This window comes from Schistocerca nitens, chromosome 5 (assembly GCF_023898315.1).
Source record: "Schistocerca nitens isolate TAMUIC-IGC-003100 chromosome 5, iqSchNite1.1, whole genome shotgun sequence".
Classification (NCBI taxonomy): domain Eukaryota; kingdom Metazoa; phylum Arthropoda; class Insecta; order Orthoptera; family Acrididae; genus Schistocerca; species Schistocerca nitens.
Window position 1 is genome coordinate 410,576,218 of NC_064618.1, and position 17,583 is coordinate 410,593,800.

At 46.0% G+C, this 17,583-nt stretch overlaps 1 protein-coding gene and 1 pseudogene across 3 annotated transcripts in view; both read left to right on the forward strand.

Moving 5' to 3' along the window:
- The window catches only part of LOC126259995 (SPARC-related modular calcium-binding protein 2), an 860,600-nt gene that overhangs the window by 381,938 nt on the left and 461,079 nt on the right, over positions 1 to 17,583 (forward strand). The window lies entirely within an intron of this gene.
- LOC126261426 (5S ribosomal RNA) lies at positions 8,457 to 8,574 on the forward strand (annotated as a pseudogene).

Sequence of the window (17,583 nt, forward strand, 5' to 3'; positions counted from 1 at the left end):
GAACTGGAAATCTGTCTCAAATATTCTCTTCTGTCCCACCCCTAGTCCGTTCGGATATATTGCTGAAAAATCTAACAATTTTTTTATTGCTATTAATTTATTGGCTTTCGGACGTGCACGTACAGGCATCACAACACTGTAAATATTACGGGAGGCGTTCAGTAAGTTATTCAGCACATTTTTTTTCTGAAGGCAGGTTGGTTTTATTCTAGAGTCGAATATACCATATTGTTCCCCACTCTTATGGCTACAAAACCCTATTTTTCAACATAATCTCAGTTCAATGCGACGGTCTTACGCAACCTGGGAGGGCCTGTATGCCCGCATGGTACCACCCTCCTGGTCGACGTCAGAGCCAACATCTTGCTGCATCAGTAACCTCCCTGGCCTTCAAGTACACACTTCTCCCGGAGTGAATTCTTCATTACGCTAGACAGTGGACATCGGAAGGTGTGAGATATGGGCTGTAGAGTCAAGAAACCAGCGATCACACAGTTGAGCAGCGAGGTTTTTGATTGTGATCCGTTGATCACCTCGAATGAGTGCGTCCTCACGTTCCAACAATGCAGGGGTCACAGCTGCACGCGGCCGGCTGGCGCGCGGGAGATCGGACAGGCTTGCGCGACCTCGTTGCGATGACGACAAATTCCTCACCCAACGACACGACGTACTTTTTTTTCACCGCAAGGTCATTGCGATACTGTTGGTTTCCACCACAGAAACTCAATGACAGCTGTCTACTTGGAACGCACCTCTGTTGCAGGCGTCATTTTGAAGGCTACATATAGCGCAGCCACCTACCGGAACTTCATGAGACTATAGAGACTGAATTGCGTATATTCCAGAACGTCCCACAACAAATTCCGCATTTTTTTTCAGCTGAAACTGGTCGAAAACATGTATTACCTTATTTATTGAACGTCCCCCCCCTCCCCCGTATCTAAACCTTGGTTTCGACAGTTCAAGCATCCATAAGATTAAGACCTATCATAGCGCGAAGTTGCATAGCCTTAACAAAAGACAAATTCCGACATAAAACAAATTTTACATCCACATTGTACTGGAACGATCTAACAAAGTTCAACAGTTCGCCCTAAACTCGTCAGTAGGGGTGAAATTGGGCACGACAAATTAGTGGTGATATCAATAAAACACCACACTGCTCGCTTTGGAGCGCTGTAGGCGGTGTAGAACTTGTACCAGATGGTCACGTGACTAAGAATGTTTCGGTACAAGTAAGTATTAGATACTTTTGTTTCGAAAACGAGTACTTTTGGAAGCGATCATTCTTTCGATACTTACTGGGGATCGAATTGCATTCAAGAAAAAGTGACATCTGAAATCATAATTGATAGTGTGCCAGGCATCGTTCTCCAGGCATCTGCTAAACTTAACCTTCCTTGGAATTGCTACAGGAGCGTGATCATCATTCCAGATCACGCGCTTCCAGTGGCATAGCTCTTTGCACCACGTCGAGCGCCGCTTAGTTCCGACCACAGAAACGTGTGATATGTGAAGAGTTTCTCGACTGTTGTACCGCATCTTTTTAACTCCCTACACTGTCATTGTGCTTGCTGGAGTGCTGGCAGCACTTTGGAACACCAGTGATTTTTTTCCGAAGATTTCTTGCAATTTCTTCCGACCACCCTCAGCAATGCTGTCCGCCAGTACATGATGGAATTCATCTTGTCTTGGTATAGCTGTGATTTTTCTTTCGCCTTTCCATTTCATAGTCCAGTCAGCAACAGTCTACTTGGGCACCTTTAGAAAGGTTAAAATGTCCATGTTGGATTTCGTACTCGGTTGACATCCAGTGACTACTCCATGTTTGAAGTCACTGAGGTCTCCTATTCAACGGCCATGGTGAGGTGAATTCACTGGTTTCCGTCAGATCACGGAAGTTGAGCACCATCGAATGGGTCCCGTACTCGGATGGGTGACCGTCCGGCTACACGGCGCGTTGTTGACTGACACATTTTACTTTGCCTTTACGGCAGAGGGTACAAGAGGGGTGGCGGTGTAAAATCCCTGATCACGAGGTCTTTGTGCCAATGTCCTGGATTAAATTTAAGACCTCCCCGCAGTGTCTCATGACTTGATGGCAAGCGGCTCTGTTGATGTTGATCCGTCCTCCGGATGGAGACGTTACACTCGCCGGCCACCTTGATGCTCTTCGAAAGGAGTAGTCTATGTGCCAGCATTGGGTTTCACCTTGCTCCTTCTTTGAACGTCTCCACACGAACATGGCAAGACACTACACCCACGCTCATTACTGTCAACTGCACTATTAAGGGGCCACCATGGAAAGGTGGCTGCGGATGTGAAGGATAGGGAAGCCTTTCCAGTTAGGCGGCTGAACCTGCCCTTGGAGTGTTCCAGCCATTCATGCCATACGGCTTCGCTTTACTTTTTATCTGTGCTGTACTTTTTAGCTGCCCTGGCCGGCCAATAATGCCGTTACTGTTTCTCTATTGACAATACTCCCGCCTCCTTTTACGATAGCGGGTTCGCCTCTCATGACGTCTAGTGTTCATTCCGTATTACATAGTGATGTACGATCAGATTACATAAGCTTCATAAATCACCTTTAACCAGAGATAGTTACACAATTTGTTGTTTCAGTCGAGCTGGCGGTTTGTGTAATGGCTTCCAGTACGTCCTATAGCCACCTAGTAACTGCATATTTTGCTGTTTCAACCAATATAGTTTGTAAAGAATATTACGCAATGTTTCAAATACGATGCAATTCTGCGTCTTTTGTTGCATGGGATACAATACCAGGGAAGTGGACTCCGATTACCACGTACACTGCGGCCTCTTTCTAGGACTCCGGCAGGAGGCCTTTCGGTTTTAGGTTTTAGCAGACTCAAACGAGTTCGGAGCGTCTTTCAAAGATTTTTTTTAACACAGGTGGAGCTCCTCCACGCCTACACCAGCATGATGGCCAACTCAAAAGGTCTACTGCCATCTCTACATAAGGATTAGTTTTCACTGAAGTGAGGTGTCTCAGGATGTGGGTACTGCGATGTTTGCGTACGTCTGGTTAAGGTTAACCATTAATAAACGCTCATCTGGAGATAGATCGGGTCGAAGTCGAACGAAGGGTAGCGGTTTGAAGGGCAGAGGAAAAAAAGTGCCAAGGCAAGAGCCAAGGGAATAAAACCTCTGCGATAGCTAGGTCGGGTGGTAAGAGCAGTAGCGCATGTCTTGCTGCCTGCAATAGGTCGTGCAAGGGTAGGCTTTGTTAGTAGTGGGTATCCTGCATGTCGATACCTTTGACGTTGTGCGGTGCTGTTGCTCGGCGGCTGCCGCTGGGTGCCGGTGTTGATCTGTCGATCAGCGTCAGAAACCTGCAACAGTTAGCTTTATCATCGTTTTTGTGTCCGATAGGTCTTATATCGGATGCACAGTGTAGGGTGATGTTGGCGAATTGTTTGTGCGTCAGTGGGCGAGTTTGTCGGTTTCCCTACTGTGGCCTTTTGGTCGGCTCTAATAGCAGCTGGTAATTTCCAGTCAGTGTTGCTGATATGCAGGGGCTTGCCGTTGTTTGTCGCTTGTTGGTGTATGTTACCTTACCATAGGTGGCTATGCCGTAGCTAGTAGTGTCTTTGGTCGCTTGTGCTTCCACCAATGGTTGTGATCGTAGTTTCCCAGAGTGAGGGTGAAAGGATTGTTCGGGTGTCTTGAGTCCTGTGTAGTCGTGTGGCGTGTTCTTTAATACTTCCTTGAGGGTCTCAAGGCGGTACTCATGGTGAAGATCCACTGTGCGGGTGTAGTGTGGAGCGTTGCTTAAGATTCGTAGCACTCTGTTCTGCATGATCTGCAGGCGGCGCAGTCGTGTAGGAGCTGCATATCCCCAGACGGGAGCTGCGTACGTGATCAGAGGTCTAATCAGTGTCCTGTATATGGACCTCGACACCCTCCTATTCAGTGTGCTTTCCCAGTTGAGCATTGGGTAGAGCTGTTTGAGCCTCGCGTGCGCTCTATTGGCAACGTACTCGATGTGGTCCCCCATGTAAGCTTCCGGTCCAGCCAGACACAAAGATATCTGACTTTCTCTCGGAAAAGTATTAAGCGTTTATGTAGTGTTATCTGTCTACTGTATTGATGTCTGCGCAGTAGTTTCGGTCTGCGTGTAAACAGAAATGCTTCGTCTTTCAAAGACGACGAGCAGCAGTATATGAACTGGGCAGTCGATGCATTATCGTTACTTTATAAGGTTTCAGTTTGAGTCTGTACTAATTCGGCTGAAACCAGTCGGTCGTCTATGGCTGAATCATAATACACTGAAGAGCCTAAGAAACTGGTACACCTGCCTAATATCGTGTAGGGCCCCGCGAGCACGCAGAACTGCCGCAGCACCACGTGGCATGGACTCGACTAATGTCTGAAGTAGTCTGGAGGGAATTGACACCATGAATCCTGCAGAGCTGTCCATAAATCCGCAAGAGTACGAGAAGGTGGAGCTCTCTTTTGCATAGCACGTTGCAAGGCATCCCAGATATGCTCAATAATGTTCATGTCTGGGGAGTATGGTGGCCAGCGGAAACGTTTAAGATCAGAAGAGTGTTCCTGGAACCACTCTGTAGCAATTATCAACGTGAGGGGTGCCGCATAGTCCTGCTGGAATTGCCCAAGTCCGTCGGAATGCACAATGAACATGAGTGGATGCAGGTGACGAGACAGGATGATTACGTACGTGTCACCTGTCAGAGTCGTGTCTAGACGTATCTAGACGTATCAGCGGTCGCATGTCACTCCAACTGCACACGCCCCACGCCATTACAGACCCTCCACAGCTTGAACAGTCCCCTGCTGACATGCAGAGTCCATGGATTCATGAGGTTGTCTCCATACCCGCACACCTCCATCCGCTCAATACAATTTGAAACGAGACTCGTCCGACCAGGCAACATCTTTCCAGTTATCGACAGTCCAATGGCGGTGTTGACGGGCCCAGGCGAGACGTAAAGCTTTGTGTGGTGCAGTCATTGCGGGTACACAAGTGGGTCTTCGGATCCGAAATGCCATATCGATGATATTTCGTTGAATGGTTCGCACATTGACACTTGTTGGTGGCACAGCAATTTGCGGAATGGTTGCACTTCTGGCACGGTGAACGATTCCGTCGTCGTCGGTCGTCGTTGGTCACGTTCTCGCAGGACCTTTTTCCGGCCCCAGCGATGTTGCAGATTTGATATTTTACCGAATTCCTGATATTCACGGTACGCTCGTGAAATGATGGTACGGGAAAGTCCCCGCTTCATCGCTTCCTCGGAGATGCTGTCTCCCATCGCTCGTGCGCCGAATATAACTCCACGTTCAAACTCATTTAAATCTTGATAACCTGCCATTGTAGCGGCAGTAGCCGATTTAACAGCTGCGCAAGACACTTGTTGTCTTATAAAGGCGTTTAACGACCGCAGCGCCGTATTCTGCCTGTTTACACATCTCTGTATTTGAATACGCATACCTGTACAAGTTTCTTTGGCGCTTCAGTGTAAGACCACTGGATGAATGCGTTATGCATATATAACGTATTTTGTCGATGTACTAACGCGAATGAAACTCTGATACACGATAAAACAGCGAAGGTCTTAGTTAATCGTTGTGTTATGCGTTTAATTCACGTGGTTTTTGTATCAAATCTCACTGGATAATTTGATTCACATATGAACATGTCATTTGTATGCGTGTTTCGAAGCGAACCGTAGTGAAGTGGGCAGTGTTGTTGCAGGTTAAATGTGCCGGTAAATAGTGGGTTTCTTTCATCACCACGGGATCGCGCAGTGAAAAGCTTCTGAGGATATTTATGAGTGTGGCACTGACTTCAGCATCTTGTGAATGCAGTTTCATCACATTGAAGTGGATCAATAAAACTACTTCCAGTCGAGTATCGACGAAACCAGACCCAAGTTTAGCTATCTCGTCGACTGAATACGACACTGTTGATAAACTTGACTTCATTAATATGATTAATTATCCTCGCTCACAAGGAAAAGCAATGTGAAATTAAAACTCTGTTCTTGGAAAGAGAAATTTTCTCAACTCTTAGTTACAACCGTTTTTATTTCTGATAAATAACTTATGGACTATTAATAATTTATGAGGAGCAACTAAAACAAGGCTTTTATTATTCATCATACTAACATCAATGTACAAAATCTGCTATAACAACAAGATGTAGATTTTATTTTTCTTTCATTTTGTAGGAAGTTTGCACAATTTTTAATCTAGATAATAAAACAACACACATTTAATTTGTTTAGTGCAATAATTTTCTCAGTATAGTTCACTTAAGTAATATTTTTCAACACTGCTTCATTTTTATCAAATGGGCTGTGGTTTTGAATATCCTTTTTTTGTGAAGCGGAATAATGATTCTAATCTTGGAGAAAGATTTACCCCCACAAAAATTTTCTGGACAAGACTGTACCCATAGAGTGTTTTTCTTTTATGTTACTTTGCCAACAGCTTTGACCCTTTCTAGTAAATCGTCAATACATACATGCATCTTTGCTTTCTTCATACCTCGAATTCATTTACACTTCACATACGACATACCTACCTGCTTCCAGAATGTCATTCTTTTCATTATAAAGTATTGGTAATTCATCGCTTGAAAAATACAAACATTTAAAGATGAGTACTTATCAGCCATTTCTGTCGGTTGGCCGGCCGGTGTGGCCGTGCGGTTCTAGGCGCTTCAGTCTGGAACCGCGTGACCGCTACGGTTGCAGGTTCGAATCCTGCCTCGGGCATGGATGTGTGTGATGTCCTTAGGTTAGTTAGGTTTAAGTAGTTCTAAGTTCTAGGGGACTGATGACCTTAGATGTTAAGTACCATAGTGCTCAGAGCCATTTGAACCATTTTTTTCTGTCGGTTAAATGACATGATTTCTTCATTTATTATACATTTCAAGTTCTGGAGCAACATCCTAAGGCTTAGCTTTCTTTTCACTGTCGCATTTTGTTCACAGGAGTAACATGATATATAAGGACTAATATGCGCAATTTCTTCTTCATACCACTTTTCTCCCTTAGCCAGCTGTTGCTTTTTTTCTACCCCAAGGAGTTTTATGTTTCGAGGCCTTAGGCTGCCTTTCCTTCTACAACTCTCTATCACCAGTCCGCCAAAAAAGCAGGCATGGTGGTTAAGCTCAATTACCTTCAAGCTTCAGAACTGAACATTGGATTGAGAACAAACAACTGCGCGAAATTCGAAATATTTGTATTAAGATACTTTAAAAAGCCATCTGCGAAATCGTAGATTATAGAGGCAGTGGTGTGCCATCGCCACGAGTTTCACTGTAAGAAGAGTCTCGTTATGTGACAGAAAATATTTCTAAGCACCCCTCTGTTATTTACGCTCAATCTCGTACGCGGAGAAACACACCTGCACATTTTGTTGAACATTCCTGTACCCACGCTACTTCATCAGAACTACGTGTTCAGACTTCCCTGTTATTGTAAACTGAGAGATAACGGAAATGAGTTTACGGTATCTACACGTTAACAGTGCGTCTGCTTGTGATACGGATACTAGGCGCAAACAAAAAGCAACGTAACAGGATGTGGAGTCGGTAAAGAAGCACATATTTTTCGCAGGTAAATCTGCCAGGCCACACAACAAAAATGCTCGTGTGACTGTATTTTAATACTTATCACTTGAGAACTTCATTACACTTCCATTTATAATACGTTGGAATGAAAGCGCTACAGATGAAGATTCAAATTCCTGTTCAGAGACATTGAAAAGCAATCTGTTCCCTTCCTAAATCGTTAAGAAAAGACGCTGTTGTATTTCACACTGACAGCGCAATGCGGCGTTGTTTCACAAAAATGATTGCAGTCAGGCAGTACAGTGTTAGCATCAGCAAAAGAATTTTATAAACGACTGTAGAAGGAGTCGACCATTTTCTAGAAACCCATCGTCCAGTGGTTTGATTTCTGACCACTTGTGTTGTCTTCTATAGGAATATGTGCGACACTGAAAATGAGGTAACCTGAGCGTAGAGTGCATATTAATCCTTACATACAAAGTCACTCCGGCGAGTGAAATGTGAGAGCGAAAAGTAAACGGAACCGTAGTTTGTTGTCCAGAGCTTGAAATATCGACGACTGGTGGAGGTAAAGATTTTTCAGCCATCCATTCTCTTGGCTTAACTGCGATGTAAGATGGAACACTGGTTCACAGTGGACTCCCATTCGGAAACAACGTAGTTCAAATCCTCTCGTGGCCAACCAGGTAACCAGGTTTACGATTTCGTGGTTCCCCAAAATTCCGTACCCGCCAAGATATCCTTCTCTGTTGAGTGTGACATGGGGAACAACAAACAAAGGCAGTCACTTTTCCAGCCGTGGCTCGTGCCGACAGTGTTCGAGCACCGAAACAAGGTACTTGTGGCAGTGACATTTCTCGTTTGGTCAATTGATATTTGATACATACTATATCTTGCCATCGGCCTTGCCGCAGTGGTAACACCGGTTCCCGTCAGATCACCGAAGTTAAGCGCTGTCGGGCTGGACTACCACTTGGATGGGTGACCATCCGGTCTGCCGAGCGCTGTTTGCAAGCGGGGTGCACTCAGCCCTTGTGAGGCAAACTGAGGAGGTACTTCATCGAGAAGTAGCGGCTCCGGTCTCGTAAACTGACATACGGCCGGGAGAGCGGTGTGCTGACCACATGCCCCTCCATCTCCGCATCCAGTGACGCCTGTGGACTGAGGATGACACGGCGGTCATCGGTACCTTAGGGCCTTCATGGCCTGTGCGGGAGGAGTTATTTTTTTAGTTTATACTGTATCTTACGCTAATAGCTAGTTTACGTACAATTCACTGAGCAGGAGTAACAAAGAAAATATCTCGCGAAGCCCCAACACTTTCCGTGTGCAAATTATGTTTATAAGGTAATGACCATACTGTTGTTGTTGTTGTGGTCGTCAGTCCTGATACTGGTTTGATGCAGCTCTCCATGCTACTCTATGCTCTCTTGGTCGTTGTTGTTGTTGTTGTTGTTGTGGTCTTCAGTCCTGAGACTGGTTTGATGCAGCTCTCCATGCTACTCTATCCTGTGCAAGCTTCTTCATCTCCCAGTACCTACTGCAACCTACATCCTTCTGAATCTGCTTAGTGTATTTTACCTCCGGAATATTTTACCCAAGAGGACGCCATCATCATTTAATCATACAGTAAAGCTGCATGCCCTCGGGAAAAATTACGGCCGTAGTTTCCCCTTGGTTTCAGCCGTTCGCAGTACCAGCACAGCAAGGCCGTTTTGGTTATTGTTACAAGGCCAGATCAGTCAATCATCCAGACTGTTGCCCTTGCAACTACTGAAAAGGCTGCTGCCCCTCTTCAGGAACCACACGTTTGTCTGGCCTCTCAACAGATACCCCTCCGTTGTGGTTGTACCTACGGTACGGCTATCTGTATCGCTGAGGCACGCAAGCCTCCCCACCAACGGCAAGGTCCATGGTTCATGGGGGGGTCTCTTGGTCTACCTCTACGATTTTTACCCTCCACGCTGCCCTCCAGTGCTAAATTTGTGATCCCTTGATGCCTCAGGACATGTCCTACCAACCGATCGATTCTTATAGTCAAGTAGTGCCACAAACTTCTCTTCTCCCCAATTCTGTTCAATACCTCCTTATTAGTTACGTGATCTACCCATCTAATCTTCAGTATTCGTCTGTAGCACCATATTTCGAAAGCTTCTATTCTCTTCTTGTCCAAACTAGTTATCGTCCATGTTTCACTTCCATACATGGCTACGCTCCATACAAATACTTTCATAAATGACTTCCTGACACTTAAATCTATACTCGATGTTAACAAATTTCTCTTCTTCAGAAACGCTTTCCTTGCCATTGCCAGTCTACATTTTATATCTTCTCTACTTCGACCATCATCAGTTATTTTGCTCCCCAAATAGCAAAACTCTTTTACTACTTTAAGTGTCTCATTTCCCAATCTAATTCCGTCAGCATCACCCGACTTAAGTCGACTACATTCCATTATCCTCGTTTTGCTTTTGTTGATGTTCATCTTAAATCCTCCTTTCAAGACACTGTCCATTCTATTCTATACGAAATTGAATGGAAGGTCTGCATTAGGCATATTAGAAAGTGTAACGATCTGAAAAAATGAAGCTAGCCACTGTATTTTAAAAGTAAGCAATTTTATCACGTTAATATGCCTTAATATGTGGGAAACTAGGAGCATTATCTAAAGTGTTTTGACCTCTTTCTTCGACCGAAATAGCTCAATTGTCTCAAAAAGCACGCTATAAGAAATAAGTATACGACAAAATGCGGTGGTTTCATATGGTGGGCTTGGTGGGATTAGATTTAGCAGTTTGTCCCCACCAAACATATCTCACTTTGAAAATGATTGGTTCTCACTGTTAGCAAACACTATGGGACAGTTCCATGTAATATGGAACTGAACACTAGACTGTGCATAAATGTAGCACTGGGCGCTTTACTAAATGTACAAATGTCTGGGTTTAACGCTCTGTAAGGACATGAAGTGGAATGCTCTCAAAGGCTCAGTCGTGAGTAAAGCAGGTTGGAGATGTCGATTTACTGGTAGAGTACTAGGAAAATGAAACCTCTGTACAAAGAAGATTGCTTACAAATTACTCGTACGAGCAGTCGTTTGGTGCCCGTACCCTACACGACTATACAGACAAGGGCAGCACGAATGGTCACAAGTTTATTTGATCCTCGAGAGATATGTCGAAAGAAGTCAACTGGCAGACTCTTGTAGATAAACGTAAACTATTCCGAGAAAGGTAACGTATAAAGTTTCAAGAACCGGTTTTAAATGATGAGCCTATGAATACACTATAACCCACTATGTATGACTCCCGTAAGGATCGCGAGGATAAGAACAGATTAATTACAACACGCACAGAGGCATTTAACCAGTCATTCTTCCCGCGCTCAATACGTGAATGGAACGGGAAAAGCCATAATAACAGATACAATTGGACGTGATCCCTGCCACGCAGTTCATAGTGGTTCAGGGAATGGCTGTCGATGTAGATGTCACGAGAGGCAGCAGAGCCGCCAGTATATAAGGAGGCGGGGGTGTATGTATGTGCGAATTCCTAAGGGACCAAACTGCTGAGGTCATCGGTCCATAGACTTACACACTACTTAAACTAACTTAAAGCTAAGGGCAACACACACACCCATGCCCGAGGGAGGACTCGAACCTCCGGCGGGGATATTGTGTTATCAGTGGGGGAACTGTAACATCAGAACGGATCGGTCAGCAGGGCTAGGTGGCTTCAAACGTGGACTAGTCGTATGGTATCCCATCCCACCCCCCTCGGATTTAGTGGTAACATGGCCCGTCAAAACCCGAACAGAGATCAAGCGTGAAAACGAGAAGAAGGCGTACTGAACTGGGAAAAAAAAGTGAACGGTCAAAGGTCAAGATGGACAACATCGAGCCACGGGGCAGATCCGTGTTCAGATCTCTCTCGTGCCCCTTTTTCCACTTTTTTTTACAAAATTATGAACTGTCAGTAGGGTCATTGACATGTCTGTGCGCTATATTCAATTTGTGTCTGTATCGTGGCGTAACGTCCGTTTGCAACAGCGAGGTGTAAGGAAGGGACCTCCAGACGTACATATATCCTATTTTTTTTTTACGCAAGTACCACATGTTATGACTCTAGCGTTCCGTTTTGGAAGTTTTGACTTGAATTCCTTTGTAGTAACATAGTTCAGTCTACGTGGCATCCCGCCTGCTCTCACTATTTATCACATTTATTGCAACGGTAATATATTCTTACCAAATGACTCATATTCTATAACAAAGGTATAGTATGACAACTGCCAAGACTACAGAAGGAGAATGGATACGTCAATGACCGGACAGGAAGTTCATAATGTTGTGAAAAAAAAAGGGACACGAGGGAGGTTTGAACACGGATCACCCGCTTTGCAGTCCAACACCATGACCATACAATCACGACGCCGCGGTTCTCGCAATTCAGTCAGTGTTGCCCATCTTGAGCTGAGAGTATCCACTGCTTCTGTTCTGCTTCTTTTTATTTTTACAATTCAGCACACCTCCTTCCTGTTTTCATGCTTGACCTGTTGACCTGTTGACCTGTATTCATTGACGGGCTATTCACTAGGCCATTTTACCACTAGATCTAGGGTGGGGGTTGGGGGGGGGGAGGGCGGGGGTGCGGTGGGAAGTTTCCCTTATGAGTAACAATTCCATCATGGACAATTCAACCCTTCTAAATCTGCCCGACTACCGACTATTGGTTAAGTGATTGTGAAGTGGAAACCCGATGAACCAACCATAGCTAAACGAAGACCAGCCAGAGCTCTTGTACTGATGGACAGGAACCGTTGAGAATTGCGGAGCGTGGCTGTAAAAATCGCACGAAATCAGCGGAAGGAATCACTCGTGAGCTCCAAAGTGCTACCAGAAGTGTAGTTAGCACAATGACTGTGTGAAGGGAGTTAAAAATAATGAGTTACAGTGGTCGAGCGGCTCCTTGTAAGTCACACATTTATCTAGTCAGCGCTAAGCGACTCTTCAGGTGTTGTAAAGAGAGGCCCCACTAACAGTGAATGACTGGAAACGGGTGATTTGAAGTGGTGCATCATGGTATACCCTGCGGAAATCCAACAGAAGCATTTAGCTTTCTACGAATGCTTGGAGAACGTTACTTGCCATAACGTATAGTTTCAACAATGAAGTATGGAGAAGGTGATGTTACGGTACAGTGGTGTTTTTTGGTGTTAGCCCCTAAATGCGGAAAGATATGGACACATTTTACAGCATTCTGTACAGTGCGTACAGTAGAGAAACAGTTTACGGACGATGATTGTTTGTATCAGCAAGACAACCAGCCTGTCATAAAGCAGTATCTGCGAGACAATAGTTTGTGGACATTAACATTCTTGAAATGCCCAGAGCCTCGACGCAAATTCAATGGAGGATCTTTGGGATGAGTTAGAACGTGGACTTAGCTCCGACCGTAGCGACCAACATCGCTTCCTTATCTGGTTTCGGTTCTTGAGGAAGAATGGCCTGCCATTCCTCTGCAGACATTCAACACCTCATTAAATGTCCCCAGCAGAATTCAAGACGTCATTAAGGCGAAATTTGGACATACACCACATTAACGTCCATTAATAGATGAACGGATACTTTTGATCAAATAAAACTAAACTAAAATCCGTCCGAACAGGCCTTGGAAGGCCCAACAGTAGCGACCGGCCGCCGTGTCATCCTCAGCCCAGAGGCGTCACTGGATTCGGATACAGAGGGACATGTGGTCAGCACACCGCTCTCCCGGCCGTATGTCACTTTATGAGACCGGAGCCGCTACTTCTCAATCATGTAGCTCCGGTCACCCATCCAAACTCTAGCCGAGTCCGAAAGCGCTAACGTCGGTGATCTGACGGGAACCGGTGTGACCACTGCGGCAAGGCCGTTGGCTTTTCATCAGGTAGTGTACTTTTTTACTGTAATTTCGTGGTTTTCAGCTAATATACCTAAACTCGACAGCTCGAGCCGAAATAATTCTAGTAAAAACATAGTTTTGCAGATAGCAAACTGGACTTGCATTCGGGAGGACGACGGTTCAGACCCGCGTCCGGCCATCCAGATTTAGATTTTTCGTAATTTCCATTAAGAGCTCCAGGCAAATTCCGGGATGGTTCCTTTGAAAGGACACGGTCGATTTCCTTCCCAATTTTTGACACAATCCGAGCTTGTGCTCCCTCCCTAATGACCTCGATGTCGATGGGTCGTTATACCCAACCCTCCTCCCATCCTTTTGCAAATAACTCAGGATACCTAATATAAATCATTCAAAACAAAATAAATTTCTGCAGAATTTAGGACAATCTTCGATGACGGAAGGTTTTGCTATCATACTGTTTTATTGTCTATAAGTTTTAAAGACAAATTATGTCACCTTTCCGCAAAATAAATTTCGTTTCCAGGAAACGAATAATTTCTCTTATCTACAAATAATTATCTGTGATCCTCCTCGTGCAAATTTGTTACAACATCCCTTACAAACATTCATTTTTGGCACTATTTTTTCCTGATTGCTATTGCGTCTTTTATTTTTCATACGACACGACATCATTCATACTGTACGAGAATTTTTTCGAAGAATGTCCTTACAGGACATCAGATTAGATGTATATCGAAACGATGGGTATAAATACAGTGTGTTTGAATTACAAGTACTGAGATAGACATGGATCTAGAGATCGTCCGTTCGCTACAAGCAGGCGCACGTACACACACACACACACACACACACACACACACACACACACACACACACACACACACACGAGCGGAATGGCAAAGGAATATCTCGCTTGTTATGTTACATTTATTTATTCTTGTTTTGACTTTCCTTGTGGACTATAAAGCTGTTGTGTCTCGATAACACGCTTTGCATACAGCACCTGTAAATCAAATATGCTAACAGAGCAGTTTAACGAACACGATGCCCCACGAGTGTTTTGGAACAGAGTCAGACGCCAGCTGATCGTTATCAGTTGCCGCTACACGCTCATGTGTCTCTGTACAAAACAGGTTGCCGTCCAGGCACGCGAGAGCCTTCATGTGTGAATGTGTGTGTGTGTGTGTGTGTGTGTGTGTGTGTGTGTGTGTTTGTGTAGGAACACGCGCGCGTGTGTGCGGCCGATACGTCACTAGATTCCGAAGAAATCGTTAGTTTCCTCCAGTGCGTTCTCAAAGCGTTCCAGCTGGCTGGTTGCCAGTGTATCAACTCCACTGCAGCGAATCAAACTGCTGAACTTTTCTTTATTAATTGCGAGCTTGTCCATGAAACTGTCACTTCCTCATCACCGCAAGTGTTTTGTTTTATTAAATAAAATAAAACTTTGTTCATTGGTATGAAATTGCACATCCATTACAAGGTAAAGAGCAATACGATAATTAGATGCCGGCCGGGGTGGCCGAGCGGTTCTAGGCGCTACGACTAGAACCGCGCGACCGCTACGGTCGCAGGTTCGAATCCTGCCTCGGGCATGGATGTGTGTGATGTCCTTAGGTTAGTTAGGTTTAAGTAGTTCTAAGTTCTAGGGGACTGATGACCTCAGAAGTTAAAGTCCCCTAGTGCTCAGAGCCATTTGAACCATTTTTTTAAATATAATTAGATGTTATGTCTGCTTCCTATTACATCAAAATACGACGGGCGTTCACTGAGTACTGAAGAACATATTTTTTCTGAAAGCAGGTTGGTTTTCTTTTGGATTTCAATACATCGTATTATTCTCCACCCTTCTGGCAACGAAATGCTATTTTCCAACATTACCTCCTTTCTGTACGACGGTCTTATGCCAGTTTGCTCGGAAGGGCGTGTACGTTCGCATGGTACCACTGTACTGGTCGACGTCGGAGCCAACGCCTTGATGCGTCAGTAACCACCCAATCAGGCATGTACTGCTTCCCACGGATTGCATCCTTCATTGGGCTTAACAGGTGGAAGTCGGAAGGTGTGAGATTCGGGCTGTAGGGTGGATGAGGAATTACAGTCCACCGACCTTTTGTGAGATCCTCTCGGGTGCGCAGACTTTCGTGAAGCCTTTCGTTATCATGGAAAAGGGGAAGGTCATCTGCATTTTTGTGGTAACGAACACGCCGAAGTCGTTTTTTCAATTTCCTGATGGTAGGACAACACTTCAGAGTTGATCGTTGCACCATGAGGGAAGACCTCAAGCAGAAAAATCCCTTCTGAGTCCCTGAAGACTGTCGCCAAGACTTTGCCGGTTGAGGTTGCGGTTCTGAACTCTTTCTTGGGAGGAGAGGTGATGTGGAACCGGTCCATGAATTGGCGTTTCGTTTCCGATTCGAAGTTTCTGTTGTGTCGATTCCCTAAGGTCTCGACACAATGAGTGGCTAGGTGCACGCGAAACTAACGCAGACGGGCGTAAATTCTGAAACAGGAGACTGGATGAAAACTATCAAGAAAAGAAGAGAGATTTTAATATACTTAACTTTAATGTAGTCTTGTTCTTGTTGAAATACATCTCTTGCATAGTAGTAAGCAATTAGCAATGATACACATGGCGCCTTGCTAGGTAGTAGCGATGGACTAGCTGAAGGCTATTTAAACTGTCTCTCGGCAAATGAGAGGAAGACGTGATACGTCTTGTCGCAAGCTATGTCGTCCGTACAACTGGGCGAGGTCAAGTCCGTGTCTTGTGACCTGCCATGTGGTGGCGCTAGGATTGCGATTACACAGTGGCGACACGCGGGTCCGACATGTACTACAGGACCGCGGCCGATTTAAGTTACCACCTAGCAAGTGTGGTGTCTAGCGGTGACACCACATTCCTCCTCCGCAAATCGGCGAACGGTCGTGAGATAAGGCTTCCGCCCGCCGTGGGGAGGACCCCATGTTGACGTATGCGATGAGGTGGGGAGCCTAACAACAGGCGAGGCTGTGCCACCCGCACCCGGCCATTCGGTCCGAGGGGAGCTAGGAAACGCCTGCAAACCTAGTCCAGGGTGCACGTCAACATGAGGTGTTTGCGCACGGAATGATATAAGAGGAGCCGCGGGGTCGACCTCCATGTGGTCGGAGCACCCGACGGGCGAAGACGACATCTGGTCCGGAGCGGGCAAGAGGTCCATGGCGGAGGACGGCTGGTCACGGGAAGCAAGCGGCGGCGCGTGACCCAGAGAGGCGCGTGGCGGCTGCAGCGAAGCGTCCGCTGCTGGCGGCGCCGGCGGCGGCTGCGGCGGCGCGACGCCATGAGGCAAAATGGAAGGCATCGTCGGTAACACCTGGGGATGAGGCGAGCCAGTAGATGGGTCCCCAAGGCGCGGACCGGACGGCTCCGTCGCTGAAAGCAGACGGGGAGCGGCAGAACCCAGGCGACGACAGAGGCGCAGCTGATTGAGATGCCGACGCACCTCACCAGAGGCCCCCAAAACCAAATACATCGCGCGGCCGAGGCAGCGAAGAATGCGCCCTGCGAGCCAACGCCGTGAACCGCGATAGGTGCGATAATAGACAACGTCGCCAGGAGCAAAAGCAGGTCTCTGCCGCTGCACAGGAACCTGATGTGGCGGATGCAGCAAAGACATCAAAGTTCGATGAGGACGACCATGGAGCAATTCAGCCGGCGAGCGACCATCGCGACGCTGAGAGCGATATGAAGACAAAAAGAGCAACAAAGCGTCCTCCCGAGAATGCGACTCTTTCAACTTCAACATCTGCGACTTGAAAGTCCGGACCAATCGTTCAGCGGCACCGTTTGACTGAGGCGAAAACGGCGCGGATGTCAGATGTTGAATACCATTGGCCTGGCAGAATGACTGAAATTCTGCGGACAGGAATTGTGGGCCATTGTCGGAAACAATAGTCTGCGGAAGACCTTCAATGCAAAAGATAGCAGACAAGGCTTGGATGGTGGCAGAAGACGTCGTGGAAGACATCCGGACAACAAAAGGAAAATTACTGAAAGCATCGACCACAACCAACCATCGAGCATTCCAGAACGGCCCAGCAAAATCGATGTGCAATCGTTGCCAAGGGGAAGTGGCTTTCGGC